The 20,519-nt window shown below is 38.7% G+C and overlaps 1 protein-coding gene across 1 annotated transcript in view; it reads right to left on the bottom strand.

Moving 5' to 3' along the window:
• Positions 1-17,319, bottom strand: part of CDC42SE2 (CDC42 small effector 2) — a 63,327-nt gene extending 46,008 nt beyond the window's left edge. Inside the window, exon 1 of the mRNA XM_072415054.1 lies at positions 17,039-17,319. The gene's annotated coding sequence lies outside the window, so the exon portion shown is untranslated. The remainder of the gene's footprint in view (positions 1-17,038) is intronic.
• Between the last annotated feature and the right edge of the window lie 3,200 nt (positions 17,320-20,519).

Genomic DNA, 20,519 nt, shown 5'->3' on the forward strand with positions numbered 1-20,519 from the left:
AGGTTCCCCCAAGTTAAAAAATTCAGTAAAGGCTGACCTTGACAGTAACTGTGCTTAAGGGACAATCCTACATACTCTGATAGCAAGGCGAATCTCTGAGCTGGTATCAAAATTAAAATTTTGTGCAAGATGCTGCTCCTAAGCAGCATTTGGATCCTTAAAACTACCATACACGCACATTCACATATACATCGATGGAAAGGAAATCACTGCAGTAAGCATTTAAAATACCTAACTTGACTGTGATTTTTACCTAATAGGAGGAATCTTCAACACCTAAGAGAAAACTATTCCTAAGCATGCTAAATATATGTGTATAATTTCCTGTTCAAACCTGAACCTTGAAACTCAGCCTTGCAAGGCTAACCATTTTAAACAAATGGATGGTCACCAAATGCAGGTAAAATCACAGAAAAAATGAGCCTTTTTAAATGCTTACTGTAGTAATTTCTTTTCGATGAATGATTTTTAAATTATTAACTTGCTTATTGAACTTGCTAGAAAAGTCACATCTCCTTACACATCATAACCCTCTGCTCTTATGTGACATTACTTTCTGTGGTGGCCCAGCTTCTATTTTATGTAACTGCTGTGGAAAGAGTAAAAAGGGAAATTTTATATAAATTATCACTCGACTGACAGATCTGAGCCTGCTCCTATCACACTTGTAACCAATGAAACATATAGCTATACTAATGTGGCCAAGCTTTGTTTTGTATGACATATACCAAATGAGCCAATCACTTCACCAAACTTTTTATTTTTCATTTTTGTTTGCTTTTTTTAAAATGGTATTCCGCAGCACATTGACATGGAAAGCAGTTCTGTCCAGTTACTAGTAGAAATATTTTCTTGAGTGACACTGTGATTATATAGAAATATAACAGAATGTCTGCAATGGAAACCCCTGTGATCACTCTTTCATTTCCCCTGCCCAAAATGAAAGTGCATTGCTGCCAAGAACATGTAATGGGATCTGATGCTGAAAAAAAAAATGGGATAAACCTGTTTCAAGAATGTTCGAGGGCCTGGCAATGTTACTTAAGTCATAGATTTTTCAGCATTTAAGGCATATTAAAGGGACTTTTGGCAAAGATTGGTATAAATGAGCTTGGCACTGGCAGGTCTTTAATAGCTGTATAGCAGGAAAAAGCAGACATTTCACTAGCAGGGCAATAAAGACATTAACAGCAAGGTCATTTGTCTGCTAAGGCAGTAATAAGTGATTTCAGTATAATCAGCGAATTATGCAACTTGACCTGCCTATCAAGAAAATCGATTTATGGACTGAAAAACATATTCTACAGGCAATCTATCTTTTATTTTTCCTGTAATCGGCTTAAAAAATACCATTTCATTACCTAGGGTGAAGAATTAGGTGGATGATTGTTGCTCATCTCGGGCCATAATCTGACTCGGGCCATAATCTGACTCACATAGAGTGATCGCTGGATAGAGTTTGCGGATCTGCCAATTGGTAACAACAATGGTGCTTTCCTATGAAGGACAGCACAGCAGTGTGACACTCACTCTTCCCTCTTCTATAGAACCATGGTGCCACACTGTTTGCCAGGCACTGAAAATTCAAATTTGAACAGGTAGCTATATATTCCCCAGCATGTGTTGCTATGTGTGAAGGGTGCAAAATGAAGTATCTCTCGTTATAGACTCAAGCCCAACATATCTCATTAGCACTGGACCATGCTTCCCAGCCTGGTACTCACCTGGCTTTGCTTTTCTTAAAGTATGCAAAGTTTACTGGAGTTTCTCAACCAGGTTTCCTCCAGAGGTTTCTAGGGTATCCATGAGCAAGTTCTGCCTCTCAGGTCAGTTACCACTGACACTATGATAATCTATCACAATGATTTATTTGCCTATCCGTAAGGGCGACATTCTTCTCACTGGTCAGCAATGTAAGAGGTATTCCTCCCACTGACCATCACATCACTGTGAGCTGTGGATACAGTAATTATAGAAGGGTTCCCTATGGTCTAAAAGTTATTTCAAGGGCTCCCCCATGTAAAAAAAAAAGGCCAGAAAAGGCTGAACTATATTAAATTTGGCCATGGCAAATGGTGTAATTATTGTATGACCCTTATGCAAAGCTACCAAGAATTATGCATCCTTTTATTTACCCAATTTCTACCTAATTTTTTAAAATCGGTAAAATTTAGAAAATAAAAAACAAAGACTCCAAGATCCATGTATATACATGGAAAGAAAACTGCTAGTGCAAACATCATAAAAACAAACAGAACTTCTATCATAATAGGTTTTAAATTGCTTTATTTAATAAATGCATGCACTTAATATGGCAGCAGTTTAAATCTAATCACTACCATTGCTGCAGTAAAAGAAGCAGACACAGACATAAAGGGATTTCTCTAGTGTATGCTTTTCTATGAGCATTTTTAGAATTCAATCACTTAATATAATTCTATGAGACGAGGTCTAACCTCAGGGTTCTATAGAATGTTTTAATGAAGACATCTGCCAGTGATGTTTTAATAGAGCTTTGAGACAATAAATGTGCAATGTAATTTACAGGGCTTATCTCCATTCGATACAAACTGGGCTGTCAGCATGGGGTATTATAGTCACAAAACAGAAAATATTACCGGTTCATAACACAAATCATTGCTTTATTATAGAAAGTCTGCAACAGGAAATGCTAAATTATTATAAATCAGAAGACATGATGATACACAATTTATTTGTTTTACAAGCGGGCCTAAATCATACTTTTGAACAGCTTTAATCCTTTCATCCTCCCATGAAACACACAAATCATACAGAAAAGTGTTTTTTTTTCCAAGTTTCTATGTTGGTGCAGGAGGGTTTCCTTAAAAAAGTTCCTAATATCCTGAGTCCTATAAAGTACATTTAAATTATTAGTGCAGAAGTTTTTTGTCATTGGACATTTGTCATTTTGTCATTGGACCAGCCCAATACATACCTTTGCTGAATGTGTTGTTACAGTGGTGGAGGAGATGATTTAGCAATTAAAGTCTTTTATTGCACTGATTAATTAACCCTGTTTACTTCAGGCTGGGACTTTGGATGCAATGGGCAGTTTTTTTTTAAACAGTGAAACCCCTCTTTATTAATGCCATACATTGCTTCACATCCCTTGCCTTAGTTTGGTCACATTTGTGCCTGTAGGGTTGTTTGTATATGTTCCGTTGGGATACAGCACCAAACATAAATTGATCCAAGTTGTTGCAAACATAAAGCATTTCAAATTCGTGCCATGGGCTATACAGAGAATTGTAATCAAAAGTTTATAATTGCCTGGATTTCCTAAATGCTTTAATATTGACATGTGTTGCCAGGTAACATAGTCTATGTGCCAAAAGTTCTGGAGGGCTTTAAACAAGAGCTAAATGTTCTGGTAAAAATGATTTTGAACGCCAAACATACACAGCTACTATTCATTTGATTTCCTAAAGGAGTAACACATGATCACTTTGCATTGCATATTTTCACTTAACTTGGTAAATACTTTGAAATTAGGTGAAAATTCACTTTGTAAACAACATCTAAGCTTGTCCAGGAGGAATTAAACACACGGGATATTTGCTTGAATGTGACCAGGTGATTAAAAGCCAGCACAACTTCACTGTCAAAATTGGAAAAAGTGAAACTTTTGAAAATCAGCCCTAATGCATGCAAGGCAAATGACCCTTGCAGGGGGCATGGAGGTGTTAGGACCATGGCAATTAGGACACTGGACCACTCAATGTCATCTTAACCCTTTCACTTTGCATTCTTTGCACAATGTTAGCCACTCCGCATTTACAAGCTGCCATGATTTGTACACTAAACAACCTTTCCAATGCCCAGTGTTTTTGCCATTATGTGCAGGTAAGCACAGCATGTCTGAACATTAAGGGAGATATACCTACCAAAGCACCCGTCTGATCTTCGTTTGGGTTCAATGTCTTCAGCTATCTTGATTGGAGGACCTATGCCAATATACCCTAGAGGGAATTGTTGTTTCTAGCACCAAAGGCATGCAGAGAATACTTTCACTGATAAAACTAGAGAAAAGGGTGGAATCCCACACTTGGTACCAGTGTATAAAATGCCAAGTGCTAAAATCTGATCCTATGCAAGTTTACTACACTGGGTATGATGATACACGTGTTTTATTCTGGCAGATATGCCTTATCTATAAGCCAAAGTTGTCGGATTCATCTAGCAGTTCACAGCTACCACCCATGTCTTATAGACAACACAAAGACTAGGAAGACACAAACATATCACTGCCTTTACCCTCCGTTTCTGTTGCTTTTTCTATGATTCTAGAAAACATTTTTTTATCTTGCTTGTCTTGTTTTGTTTAATTTGTCTTGTTCTGTTCTTGTACTGTCAGCAGAGTTAGAATTGTTTTTTTTTACCTGCTGAATAGTACAGCAGAATATATGGGCACTTAATAAACAAAGCAATTAAAAAAATTCTAAACAGAATGCTCTAATACTAAAGGACACAGGTTGTGATGCATGTTACCTTGCACTCACAAATGCTACGTATCTGTTTTGTAAATAATTGGTAACACATATCAACAAGTAAATAGAAAATACAAAAAGAATACTTTAAGGTGAACGTATAGGCTTATCATTATTATTATTATTATTATTATTATTATTAATATTATTAATATACAGGTTTTATTTAGCACCAACATATTAAACAGCACTGTACATTATTAGGGGTTCTAAATGACAGATACAGGCAGTGACACAGGAGGAGGGGAAGACCTTGCCCCCAAGAGATTACAATCTAGGAGAGCTGTTAGCTGAGCCCTGCAGACATTAAACAACTACTTTCAGCACTTTCCCAAATCTTGGGTGCTCTTTTTTGCACAAAAAAAATCCCAGACACTTTCCCAGCCTACACTGGGACGGAAGAAAAATGGCTTTCTAATAGAAATCAATGAAGACTAAAGGTGAGCATGTGCAGAAAAGGCAAAATCCAACCAGGAGATATTAGAAATGTGGAACAGATAAGTGTTAGTCTTGGGGAATCTAACATCGGCAAGGAAACCTCCTAAAAGAATAAATGTACCCAGTGTAAAGCTATCCGTTAAATTTTATTGCAGTGTAGCTTTAAGGCAATGTTTGCTTTCAATGTGGGTGCACAACCGCCGTGGTTAAACAGCAATAGTGAACAATACTACAAAGCATGTATTTGTTACTGTTGGGATGAAAAGTCATTGTATTGAAAGCTTCTAAACATACAGTGCAGAGTTCTACAACTGTCTTCCATGATGAAGTCTTTGCAATGTCTAAATAATCATCTGAATAAAATCTAAAAAGCAATCTGGTGTTTTAAACACATGAAACACACTGAAGCCATTAAGGAGGATACAATTAAATGACTACATTCTTTCCATTTTATTGAGATGTCTGCCTTTAAAGGAGAGAAATAGTTTAGGCAATCACAGTAATGGCCGCAGACAATTTTATAATGTGCATTGGCAGAAACTTCAAGTCATTTTGAATGCTTTTTACTGTAGATGTTGCTATAGATAGACCTATGGACATAGACGTGCAGACTTCATAAGACTATTCCCACAACAGTAGATGTAAAAAACATAAGGCTACTATGCCATTGCAGCAAACCATATTGTGACCTGTAGCAACCAACCAAAAATGTGCTTTGATTCCTGCCAATGCAATTAATACCCTTAAATGATTAAATGTAATTTGCATTCTGCTGTTTTCAGAGAACAGAATATTTGTCCAAATTGGTTGCTTTAACCAACCATGTATGAATTCTTCATGGTTTGCATAGCTGGGAAGTGGCAGAGGTGTGTTCTTCACACTTTGGGCTAAAAGGTTTTCTTTCTCATTTGAGAAAGTTGTGAAGTATGGCTTTAAATAGAAACAGAACTGAGAAATACATTCTGCAAGTCTCATGGTAATTAAAATGCAGTCCATAGAGGGGGCTGACTCTAGGAGCCAAAGTGCTTGCAACATCCCTGCTTTGTTAAGACGCTGGTTAGGTGCAGGGCTGGGGAAGAGCTAGTTGGCTCCATATACTTTCAAGCAGCACGTACATTAAAGTTTAAACAGATGAATTGGTTCCCACCATAATTCATACAGCTGGCTAGTGTATATACAATACTGTGTCAAGGAATTTTTGTTTTTACTACCTGCTTAATTTGCAACACATGGAACTCAAAACAGTAATTCCAAATACTAGATGGATCCAGCGATCTACAAATGCTTTTTAATATGTACTAAAGTCAGCAGGTTCCTTCGATTGTTTTATCTTTTTTTTGCCATCCGTGCAAGGGAAACCAAAGTGAAATCAGACAACAAATAAAACATGCCAGAGGGTCTAACTTACCTAAAGTGGAGTTTCAGATATTGGTTATTATGTATTTTACATTTGAATGGATTACCAGCCCAGTCACTCCATAAGATAGTATATTACAGTATTCTATCAAGAAATGTTTTAATCTGGGTGGGGAAAAATTGTAGGTGGATGGTCAAAAAGTGGGAGGGGCAACAAATAATTTAGTTAATCATAATTCTGTCCTTTAAGTATGTCCCATTTTCCTATTATGTCCCAAATGTCCAGTGTTCTTTCATTGTGACTCAACTTTTCAGTAACTAACCAAAATCAGCGGGCCAGTTACTGCAAAGTGCAAGGTGGTGAGCCCAGCTAAAAGGGGTTGGGGGGACATTTTCCAACATTGAAACACTTAGCATTAGGGAGCCAATGTAAAATGAAAAGATTTTCTGTTTTAATGACTCAGCATTGCAGCACCCTATAGATTTGTGTTAGAATGCAATTAACTTTGTAACACACATTATAACATGGGTTATAGTGCGAACAAGACCCACAGAAAATTGTTTATGAGAAAAATATGTTGGCTGTAAATATTGACCATAAATTGCTAACCAGTTCCCATCCTTTGCATTATTTTTTACATGCTGCTCACTTAATTATGAGGTTCTGACTTTAGCTGTAACATATTTACGCAGGACCAGGCATTGTCATTGAAGTCAGAGGAACAGCTCGAGAGCCAGGCAACAAGTTCAGCATTGGCCTGTGCATTTCTCTAGTTTCTTGAACTATTTCCAACAATATTCTATTTTTCAATCACATAGTAAAATTCTAGCACACTTCATCACAGTAATAAAAATAAATAATAATTAACCAATTGGTTCTCAGAATAAACATGGTGACTAGTACAGGCGTGTTCTTTGTCCCAGTTATGATACGGTTTAGAAAGAGATGACGAGATATACTTCTGAACATACCTAGGGCAGTGGTAACTGTACTTTATTACACACCCTACAAAGGTCACCACCTACAAAGATAGATGACAGATCCACATGAAGCCCATAAAGTAAACAGTATTAGCTTTACATATGTACAGTACTGACTCAGAAACCATTATATATATGTAACACCTTCTTATTCCAGGAGAGAGTGAAACCAGCAAAGGTTATGAATGGAAACTAAGAACATATACAAAGAAAATATTAACCAGGCCTGATTAGGCTTCAGTGTAAATGGTCACTAAGAATCATTTCTTACTACTGCAGAATTACCACTTATTTCATACATGAAAGTCTGTGACAAATCACCAAACAAGTCATTTTATGTTTGTAATCCAGATTGGGAAACCAGCTGCAGGAAGGAAAGGCAGATCACTTTTTAGACAATTCAGCCCATGAGCTTGACTTTGGAATTGGAGCTCCAACACAGACTTAAGTACTGAACTGGCCTGCTACCAGGGTTCACCATCAGCTTTAATTCCAATATGGCACAATGCAGGTCCACTGTGTTAGTATATAGTGGAAGATCATATTTATAAAGAATTTACAGCAGAATGGTGGAAATCCCTGACATTTTATTTATTACTGTTTATACTATTAGAAGATTTGTCTTTACTTACTGTCTAAAAGAGGCAACATAAATTGAGAGGAAATCCTCTCTTAGATAGCAGTCACCAGTAAAGGTGTGCCCATTGGAATAATTCCCCTCACTTCTGTTTAAAATTCAATACATTAGATTTTTTTCTTCACTTTCAGCCTGAGCGAAATGGGCTACCTGGTCAAATACATAGAGAGAATCCCCCATTGGTGGCGTAGACAGCAAATAAAAAAACAAAAATCCATCACAGGTTTCCACTTTCTCCAACCTTTTAATAAAAAAAACTCTATTGAAAAAAATGGTATTGTAAAACCTAATCAAACTGCAGTTTCTGTTAACTTCAGCACATAACTGAATATGACGACTTTTCTAACACGTTGGCTGCAGTCTGGTTGTGGCCTCTTTACCATAAAGTCAATGTGGCACAATAAAGTTTAAAAGTGTGAATTAGTGTAAAAGTGATATCTGTGACATTTGTTTGCACTGTGCTGACGAAGTGTTGAAGTACATCATAGTTGTTACCTACGTAAATGGTGAATTAGGTTCTGAAAACAAAACCCTTTTCTTAGGAAAAAAAATGAAGATAAACTATTTCAATAACCTTTCTTCAGATACAAAATGACATATGCACTAGTGGCGGTCATGTGACTAATGTATGTGGGTAGCTCAGAGCCCCAAAATTTTTCATAGCTTTACACCCTATTTAGAAGGGGTGTTCAAAGTACATCTAGCTGCATGGCACTTCCCAGTTTGCTGACAGCCACATTAATTGCAATGTACAAGATGCAGTGCACTTGTTTTTCCTTTCATTCCTAACTGAACCCCAAATGTAACCCAAAAATAATGCAGCATAATCTGTGGCAATGCACGGCCATGTGCTATGAACTGCAATTTTAAAAGTATGGCACCAACATATTTTTGTTTGTAGGGGTGTGTTGGCCAGTCTACTCAAATGGAGTGACTTCTGTGGTGCAATGCACACCAACATGAATGAAAATGTGCTGCACTATCAGGAAGACCGCATGTTTACACAGTGATAACAGGTCCCAATTCATTACTGAATTTATCTTTTTAATGCAAGAAGTGTAGCAATTCAGTACCTGAACTGACTTGGTATCAGTCATATAAGATTTTATATAGAATTATATAAGATTTTAGTGATTCGGCCTTTCCTATATCCTTAAATATACACAATTGTATTGCTGAATATAAATATACAGTGTTCTCCCCAGACCCTTTTAGCCGGGCGCACCACCCGGCACTTTTCCAGTAACCACCGGCTGTTTTTGGGTGGTTACTGAAGAGTTGCGATATATTACAGGGGCTTCCACCCGCCTACACATTCTTCCCACCCAGCTTAAAAAATGCCTGGGTTGAACACTGAATATATACCATAAACTTATAAAAGGGATTCCAAAAATGATGTTATACAGTACATATGCCTCACACACATGTGCAATCACACAAAGACTGCTGGCATAGAGCTCACATTGCACTTAATACATTCCACAACTCCTGACACATATTGAATATTGTCCTTCTAGATGGCCATAAACACCACATCAACAGTCACACCCTATGACAACATAAGTTCCTGTTTACTTTGAAACACAAGGCCAATTACTGAGCAAACTAAATGCAGCTAACCTGTTATGAGTATATGAGACATTTCTCAGCCAAGCTATATTTTCTATAATCATCTGAGCTTTAATATAGCTTTCCTTTTTATGTAAAAATGACTATTACTAATAAACACCCAATGGTCAACACATCAAAAATTTGTTGAGGAGAAACTAATTATCTGTTTGGAAGGTAAGTGTAAGGTGTAACACATATGCATGCTGCATGCTTTTTAAAGGGATATATTTAAAAATCAATGAATCTGCCATTCCCTGAAACATTCCTTCATTGAGGATCAAGTACTGCCTACTAAATGTCAGATTCCCCGATTTATAAATAGACCCCCAAGTGTTTCAGTCATTTTCTGGTTCCTGCACCACTTTGCAGTATCTAAGTCCAAGTAGCAGCACTGAAATGCAACAAGGTTATTTTTTTAAGACATTTGTTTGTTTTACATCAATTTTAACATTAACTTCCCATAATCTCTTGCAAATTAGAAAATGAATTGCAGTTCCAGCACCATGAGCCAATCCATAGCATAGTTCTGTAACTGTGAGATTAAAGGAAGGGAATGGCACAAGTAGGATGTCACTGGTGTAGAAATGTTAGATTACAGAATGACAGACACATAGGTGATACCAGAAAATGCAAAGCTGCAGTCATGGTAGCATAATGTATCAATTATTGGAGGGATGTCACAAACACAAAAATGTAAGTATTTCAAGTGTATGTGTTATGTTTTAAAACAAAACCTCACAAACCTAAACATTGCCGGCATTTGTTAAATGAAATCACTGCATAGACAACTCTTTAATGAACGTAGAGCGCTCAGCGCACCATCAGCAGAATTCTCATACGAGCATGCAATAATGCAATACTCCTCCTGATGGCTTAAAGGACACTGTCATCAGTTCTGATCTCTGTATTAAAGGTTAGTGTTAGTATTATACCGTAAAACACATAACATTTTCATGTTTGCTCATTTTCACAGATTCATATGAATGGTAAGTGGTATACTTCCTGTAATATTTCCTGTAAATCCTCCCAGCTTTGTCTCCTATTGAAGCCTACACTGCAATCCGCTGGTCCTAAAGACATGAAATGAAGTTAGATGAACTTTATATACATTCCCAGTTTTTTTCACGCAAGCGCACATAGCCACGCCAATAAAATTCTTCTAGCATAACTGTTGCCCACAATTGTGCAAAGTCTTGCGCATGTGCAATAAAAAGCTTTAATCCACACTACATCAACTATGGGCAATATATAGGGCGGAAGTGTCTTAGACACCACTACCGCACCAATATCTTAAAACCACGCATGCGCAACATATACTCATCGCACGCGCCCTACTTCACGCATGCGCAATTAGAATTTGTATATGTGAATTAAATCTCATCATCTGTGTATAAATACACTGAACAAAGCAAAAGAGCTCCCTGTTTGGCAACCACCTGTTAGGAAAGTGTATACACAGGTCCTATACAAAACTCTATACACAAGGGGTAAGACAAGCTATCCCTCATACATGTGTTAACACTTTAGATACTTCATAATACTGACAACCACTTTATTGCCTCCTTAGCAATCCCCTACCTGGAGAGGTTTGCTATTGCTCTTTGAATAGCAATGAAAGATTGGCTCTATGAGCCTGATTTATGAAAGCTCTCCAAGGCTGGAGAGAATACACTTTCAGAAGTGAAGCTGGGTGATCCAGAAAACAATGGATTTTTAAAAATCATTTGCTAGCAAACGGTTTGAATCCTGCACCAGATCCATTCCAAGTTTGCTGGATCACCCAGCTTCACTGATGAAAGTGTATTCTCTCCAGCCTTGGAGAGCTTTCATAAATCAGGGCCTATCAATCAATCCATCAAGCCACCCTCTACTACAAAGTAAGTCCTTCTTCTTACATACTACCAAACATAAGTTTCCTTTTTGATCATCAATGCAAATTTGATGTATCCATCAATACATAATCTAAAATCTATTCCTATAGAAAATCTTTTGGGAAGTGAACCAGTGCCTATACATTGGACCACTTACACACCTACTATTTACTAAATGAGTTGTCTATATATTACCATTGTTACCATATTTTTCCACTACCTCTTGAAAAAATATGCCTAACAAACCCCTTCCCCCTCCTTTGTACCCTCCACAGAGACATTATGTTCCAAAAACCTTACTCCTTTTTGAATATCACCTAATTTGTCTTTAATACCTAATCAATGAGTACCTCAACATTTCTTCAGACATTTTTCTACTCTGTAAACACCTATCACATTATTATAACAACATGTCCAGTAAACAAACATTATATGATCCAATCATTTCTACTAGGAAACTATTCTAACATCCTACTATTGCCAGAGTACCCGATTCTTCACCTAATAAAGTTGTTTCGGCACCTTGTCCACTTTCAAAATACAAGTGACACACTGATATTATATCTCATAACTATTATCAAAATATGATATATTCAAAGAATTAACTTTTTGAGACATTGTGAAGTGTTTTATTTTTTTGACTGTTCCTAAGAGCAGTGTTTGATATGTTTAGATGCCTCTGACAATATGTCATGCAGTATGTAATATATTAACGGCATACAATGTTTGAAGGATAAAGATGGAGAATTCTTAATGAAATTGTTAAATAGCAGATGTTAGATTAGAAATACCAGAGAGACAAGTGGAATTATAAGTGGAAGGGGGCCTATGTAACTATCACTTGTTAAGATATCTATAACCTCTTCAGTATCAGGCCTGGCATACATCTTTGCCTTGCTGCCACATGCAATAAAACGCCTTGTGCCAAGTTGGCAGCCGAATGCCATCAGAGGCTGATGTTAATAAAATAGCAGGGGGTGTATGAATAGTAAGTTTCCTCACTCCTCACTATGATCTATGAAGTTCTAGGTGCTGGCAACAAGTGGTTGCAAAAGCCTGGACAACCCCTCAAGCATCATACGGAGAGGTGGAGTCCAGACTAGACAACATAATGAGAAGTTGACCAGTATCCTTTCTGATACCCATGATCAATTCATGGCAATCTGGGAACCATGATTACATATCACCTTCCTGGCCTTTCGCCCAAGGCGCTGACTAGATTGAATGAATATCCTGCCATAGCTTGTATGCCCCGAATTCCGACTGCCTCTTGAACCCTCTCTCCTCTTTTTCTGTGGTATCTGTCCCCCTTTTGTCTGTCTGTTCCCCTTGTCACCATTGCCTTAATGATACAGGGTCTGGCCCTGACTTGCCTTATCCTAGCTTTAGTCTTAAGTCAAAATTGCTGTGAAGCCAGGAAAAAATGCATTCTTTTCCACTTGGACTTGCTTCAAAATCTAGATGGATGCTCCCTCACATAAAACTTTATGGGCTTTTGCCATTGGACTATTAGAGTTGGCACCCTGGTAGTCCCGTCACCAGTTCGTTACCCCTCTGCCCCTTGTATTTATTAATTCGCTTCTGTACTTTTTAATCTATATGCCTTACTTTGCTTGAAATGGCTGTTAAAATCATTGTTAAAGAAGCTCTACGTGATGGCAAACCCTACATTAGAGGCTGGGTCAACACGGACGCACTTTTGTTATATGTCTATGCCGCATTTTCCCGTGTTTTTTTTAATGCGTTTACGTTTCAAGTGCTTATAAACGCGGGAAAACGCCCTATTGAAATCAATGGAAGCGTTTATCCTTGTTTTTGGGCATTTTCCAACGTTAACCTTGCGTTTAATTTTTTTTTAACGTTGCAAGCAAGGGTATAGATAGTGCTCGTAAACATGCCTCAAGGAAACGCCCCGGTGTAGATAAGCCCATTGGCATGCATAGGAATTTCAAACATCAGCTTTTAAAGCCTCAGGTTAAACACTGGGGAAAAGGTCCGTGTAGACTAACCCTTAGTGTGTTAGACTGCACTCCACAACATGTAGGCAACCAGGGTATTTATTGTCCACATCCTAGGGTGACAACGTTACGCCTACTTGCATGGACCACTGTCACCATAAAAGAGGAAGTTGTGCCAAACCTACTATTGCCAGGATTTCCAGGTTTAGAAAATGGAAAAAAAATAAATAAAAAAAACTGAATACCAGAGGTTAAACCTCTGTAAGATACAGAACTATTTTATTCGTAGTTTTCAATACATTTAAACCACATGCCAAGCTATCATCTCTGATAAATGATGTCAGAGCTATAAATAAACTGTACAATAACAAGTATAAAATCAATCTAACTAATGGTTCCCAAAGTCATGTAATGTGATTTTAAATTGAATAACGTCTAGCAAAAGTTAAGACTAAAAGGATGATGGCTGTGGCTTAATATTAATACTTCTGTGCACTACATACAATCAACCAGTCACAGAGACACAAACTTAGAAGGCCGCTTGTTCAATAAAGAACCCTTTACCATCACACCAGATATAACTTGGCTTTCCAGCATCATGACCTAATAATAGTCCCTACAATTATGGGAATTAAACACTAATAAACAAATTATGACAAAGACAACCTCTGTGATTGAGCAAAGGGAAATACCAACCTCACTAGAAATAATGCCAACTGTCTGCAGACATGTGCAGTGCTTTATTTTACAAATGACTGAACCAAATTCATATATTTGTACACAATGTGTGTATTGCAGTGATCGCTCCGCTGGGCAACCCTAGAAATGTGGCCTGAAGGCTACAAACCATGGCTTGAAATAAAAGGCGTGTATTTATAAAACATTTAGTTCTAGTACTTTGAACTAAATGTCACTGTTACAACTTTTGTCAGCAACAGAAAATGAATGAAACCTGAATAGAGGAAATAGAAAACAGCATGTGTAATTCTATTACCCTTTAATGTCTTGTGACAACACAAGATATGTTGAAGAGACCATGCCCAAAAATCACACAGTATCAGAAAGTTGGAATCTAATTGATGCAATAAAATAGACTATTGGTTGAAAATGAATTGTGCAAATGTGAGATTTTACACTTTCCCACATTGTTTAGCTCTAGATCAGATTTCTAGCGTCACAAAATATGTCTTAGAAAACCAATGTGGTTAGGTTCCTGCTGAAAAACAAGCACCTGTGCTGCCTGGCTCACACCCTGGTTTCCTACCAGATCATAAGCTTCTGCAAACACACTCATCTCAACATCTGTCACATTATTTTCCTGTACTGTAACTAGTGCATGATGTTACAGTCTGTACATCATCACATTATATGTTGGTGTTTCAGGGGTAAAAGTTTATGGCCTGCAAACATGCATTAATGTAAGCTCTATTGGGCAGAGTCCTCTCCTCCTGCTGTGTCATTGTTTGTATATGACTGTCATTTACAATCCCTATTTAATGTGCAGCTGAGTAATATGTGAGTGCTTTATAAATACTGTTTGATAATAATTACCGTCAGGTTATAAGAAAAATGCAGATTGTATACTCAGCTCGCTTTGCCAGTTTGTGGCCCTAATATCCTGAGATGCAATCTTGGCCAAAGTTTTCAGTCCTGGACATCTCTAGGGGTATCAGATGACGGTGACCCTGATCACATGATGTGGTCCCCATTCTCCAACCCCTAAATTACTGAGCTGTATTAATGCAGAGGTTAAAGGAAGAGACCATAGTGTATGGTGGGGAACACAGGTATCCAGAGAACTTTTAGTTACATATTAGAACTTTGGATACATCCCCGCTGGGGTGACTCCACTTATTTGTCGTAAGAAGTGTCACTGGGACTGAAAGTAAGAAAATCCAAAACGCCACACTTGTTACTAAAATATGAAAAGAAGAAATCTTCCAAGGGGGCACTTGTTGCACAGGTTGATTCTCCTCCCACTGTAAGAATTTTTATTTTACTTCCTGGTATATCTATGGGAACATGAGAAAGTGAAACAGATCGCAAGATAACTGGTAGGGATTTTACCACTTCCTTGGTCCATCAAAAACAAACAAAAAGGTAGCTTTAGATAAAGGTTAACAAGTAGGTCATTTATCAGTATACTCCATGGAACACATAGCATGCCTTAGTATGAAAGGGAACTGCAAATATTGGGCCTGGAAGCTGCACCTCAATCAACCCCACCAAAAACTATTGCAAACCCCATGGGAATGAGAACAAAACAAACGCATGCAGTGGATAACCCACCCATTATATGTCGAATACATATTTGCTTGTAGTCACCTACAGGAGTCTTTCAGGGTCACATTCACCCTCCCTGCAATCATCTATTGACCCTTCTTCCATGACTGGCACTGCAAAATACCCGCTGCCTCAGTGACCTCCCGCCATCATACATTGCCGATTTCTTCACACTCTGATACTGAGCGTTGTGTGGTTGCTATGGAAGTGGGAGCATTGGGGAGCAATGTGGAGGTGAATATAGACACAGACCCAATCATTTTATTCCCAATGGAAGGAGGTGACTGGGTCTCTTTAAATCCTCAAAACTATAGGGAGGCCAAAGAAAAAAAAAACATCTTTCTATGAAGTATATAGACCCTCTCAGTTACTTTTTTGTAAAATATAGTACAGTGAAAGTTTATTAGGTAACTGTAATAGATTTTGCAGTAATATAATAAATAGATATTACTGTAAAATAAACAAACATTAGCTGACAGCACACGCTATTGATGATACAAGTCAGTGCAATGTATAGAGATTCCCTGACATCAGCAGATCCCCGACACTCATTCTATAGGTGCGGATATTCCCTATTCTCTGTGTGGCCCCCATACACACAGCCTGCAGATCCGGTAATCACATCAGCAGCAAAACCGCCCTGCAATCACCACATCTGTGTACCTGACATGTATGACTGTACAGACAAGGCATGTTTATCTTCCATGCTCCATAATAAATTCATAAAGCAGAATTATGATTATTGCCCGGTGTCCTCCCTCAATAAATATTTCCTTGGAAGAGACATGGAGATGATGAAGGCAGGTGTTGGGGCTCCTGTAGTATTGCATGGAAGGTGCAGATCTTCCAGCGCCTTCTGTTGTGGGCAGGGCCCAGGAAGGTACAGGTGTTATCTACACCTAGCGACACCCAACAAATTATAACCCCAAATAAGCACTGATCTACTGAATACTGATCCATCTTTATATAAATCTGAGAAATAGCTGGGCCAGGGTCACCAGACATCCTCCTCCCTGGCCCATAAACTCAATGATCATTTCCTCCATGCCAATAGAGAAGCCAGGGGTGGACCCAGTGTGCCAGGCAGGATCCAGGCTGTCAGAGATGAGATGACACATTGCCAGCTGGGTACACTGCCCGGGGTGCAGCCCCATACATGGCATCCTGACAGCTCATCACAGAACGGCACTGAGGGCTCTCTGCCAGTTGTGGCCGCCATGGCACAGGGATTGAGGTACCCATGGACTGATGGGGGGGGGGGGGGGGAGGGGGAAGATGATGGGGGTGATAGGGATGATGATGGGGATGATGATCACAATGATGCTCCACCGCCCCCCGGCTGATTCATTGTAAGCCAGGCTCGGCATAGCTGTGACCCCACAATTCTCCACTCACCGGTCAGTGCTGCCCCCGATGATCCGCTCTCTCCCCCTATGGGTGATGTGTTGGGGATTCCCTGTGATAATCCTGCTCGTCCACACCGCCTCCAGCCCGGCCAATGGCAGCACACACAGCCCGTACCAGGCTTCCTCGCGCCGGGTGATAACGCCGGCAAGTTACCCGATCACCGGGGACGAATGAGGAGAGGAAGTGAAGATGGCTGCTACAGGCGAATTGAATGGCTTGAAATCTCCCCCTCCCTCTCTCCGTGTGAGTCAGTGTGTGATCACGGCTGCAGCGCTGGGAGGAGACAAAGCCCGGGCACACTAACTGCACTACACTGAGCGGCCACACGAGGGGGCACTACTTACCGACATGCCGCCCAGACTGACAGGGTAGCGCTTCATAGCTTCTGTTACCGGAGAGGCGTTACTTACCGCTTCACAGGCTGTCCTGCCTTATCCTAATCCTACCCTATGCCATACCACCAAGTGTGACCTGCTAGTATCTTACAATATTTCCTATTTACTTACCACAGCCGGGGGACCGGTCCTCATTCACACCACCATATCCTATGCTAACAGGTGTGGTGTGCCAGTAAATGACAATATATGATAAGGTGCTGGGTGCCAGACACTTAGCACTGCCTGGGGTGTCTGTACTGCCATATACTGATCCTATCACACCATATCCTATACTACCAAGTGTATTCTAGTATTAAATGACAATATATGATAAGGTCCTGGGTGCCAGTCACATAGCACTGCCTGGGGTGTCTGCACTGCCATATACTGATCCTATCACGCCATATCCTATGCTAACAGATGTGTTCGGGTATTAGATTACAATATATAAGGTGCTGGGTGCCAGTAAACTACAATATATGATAAGGAGCTGGGTGCCAGTAATATATGATAAGGTACTGGGTGCCAGTCACTTAGCACTGCCTGGGGTGTCTGTATGCCAAATACTGATCCTATCCCACCATATCCCATACTACCAAGAGTGATCTTCACTCCATAGCCTCCCCATCTGATGAAAATCTGGCATGTGTACAGAGGTCACCCAACATCATTCATCAATTTTTTCCCAGTGAATTGATGAAGTGGGAATGAACACAGTGCTTTCCCATGGAGGAGAGCACAGTGGGGTGCCACTCACTCATCCTTCCCTTCTCTAAAGAACTGAACAGTGCTGTGTATAAGCTTCCTGTCACTGACCACGTTCAAGAAAGATCAATTTAAGTTACAGAAACCTGACGTCTAGAGGCAGAGGGCTTTACAGTTTATCATATATCAAGTGAACATATGGCATGTTAATATTTATTGCAAAGTTTGTCGGGCAATAAGAATGTCTTTTGGTGACAATTGTTATAGTGTTAATTTGGTACCGGCCTTTTTAAAATATTAGTGGAAACAAAATTATTGTGCCCAGAAAGTCCATAAGACTTATGTAAAGAATATGTTGGATGCTGGATGTGGCATATTAGTGTATACCTGTCCTTGGTGTATACAATATAAATAAAAGACCAATAAAATAAATAAATAAATAAATAAATAAAATAAAAAATAAATAAATAAAAGTACTAGTCACTTATCACAGCCTGAGGCCATCAGTCCCTATTCTATACTACAACGTTCACACTGAACAGGGTGAATTCTCTATTCACATTTTTTACTGGATCTCTAGGTGCTTCCATTGTAAGTCCATGACTTTGCTTATGTCCTACACCAATTACTGATATATTTTTCATACTTGGGACACTACAGGATGGCAGACAACCTTTTGGATTCCTTATAGGTTTTTGTATATTCCTTCCCTATTAGACTGCCATGGTATGTAAAGACATTTCCATAACATTGCATGCATCAAACATTGTCCCACATTATTATTAAAAATAAACAGTAGTTATATAGCACCAACATATCACGCAGTGCTGTACATTCCACAAAGAGTTGCTTTTTGGTTTTTGTGATTGACCAAGGACTAATCTGAGTCTTACCTCTTCCATGATGCAGAATGGGGAAGAGGGGGGCATCTTGTGTACCCACATTGCTGCCTAGTAATGTTGCCACTACCCTTTGGCTGTCTATCAGCAGGGTCTTTACATTACTCCCATGGTGGTGGTGTGATGACACGGTGTAGGGTTGGTGGTGGGCCGCTGGCAGAGGAAGTACTGCAGAGGATCATATGGAAACTTAAAAAGGCTTAAAACTGGGTAATAGGTGGTGGAGATATATGTTTTTTATTTGTGTCTTGACATGGCATAAGCATAAAAGATATGTATGTGGTATTTCCAATACCTGGAGTTATTTGAAAATATTTACAAAAAGACAATACTAAAAAAGACAATACTATGTCTATTTGTAAATATTTTCATCCAAGGTTTATACGTTTACCAAAAATTCACACATATTTCTAATGGGATGCAATTGTAAATCCTGTGTGAAAGTTGTATGAATCTGCAGTAAGTACATCTGAAAGACCTCTGTGTTGCAGATCATGTTTTATGTAGAGATCCATTATGTGTTACCCTGCTCCAGGAGGAGTACGTTGATGGTTGTACTCCCCCAGGTCCTGTTGGCCCTTTCGCTAAAGCTGACTGCTAATGAGAGAAAAGTAACACACACAGTACTGCTTCAGGCTTCATGAGGAGGAGTACCCTGTGCGATTGTGTACAATTCCATTCTAAATGAATTGTTTTATGTGGACAAGATGATTACTAGTTTGTGTGTCCTTAAATTATGAAAACATAACTAGGAAATGTGGCACAGTCAGGTACAGGTGGTTCACACTTATGGATAAAACCCGCTAGCTTGTCATTTTAAAACAAATATTATTTCAGCATAACATAGCATTAAGGGAGGGATTATATGCTGTGTCACAAAAACCACTAAATGACAAATGCTCTGAGGATGAAAGTCTAGTGACAGCTGTTTTACTGCTTGTATCATCCAGTTAAAATATTATTGTAGCTTTAAGCCTATTCTATCCCATGTGATACTAGGCATGGTATTGCAGAATACCCAATAAAATAATTATTCCTACATTTTATATCCAGGCTACCATGACTGACTTTTTCAAATTGGAATATAAACTGGTACTACAGTGCTCAGTAGATGGAGATATTATTATAAAACAGTGACACACTGAATGTATTATTACAATGTAAACAAGAGAATGAACATTTATGTAGCTGGCAATTAGTAGTTTGTCACTGGTATATGTAGCAGATGTCAGCCCAAGACACTGTGTGCAATTTAAGAATTCTACATTCCTTTGTATCTTGTTAGTGCAGCTTTTACCTCCTTATTAAAACACAGAGTTAAAATACTGTGGTGTGTATTGTATTTTTTAATTAATTAATTTATTTATTTATTTATTTATTAATAATATCAAGGAGACATTTTTTAAATGTGAACATTCATTTCTTGAATATATGCTGTTCCCCTGCCATTGCAGGATATAAACTCTTTGTTAATTTATTAAGGACCTG

The sequence above is a fragment of the Pyxicephalus adspersus genome, chromosome 6 (assembly GCF_032062135.1).
Source record: "Pyxicephalus adspersus chromosome 6, UCB_Pads_2.0, whole genome shotgun sequence".
NCBI classification, from domain to species: Eukaryota; Metazoa; Chordata; class Amphibia; order Anura; family Pyxicephalidae; genus Pyxicephalus; species Pyxicephalus adspersus.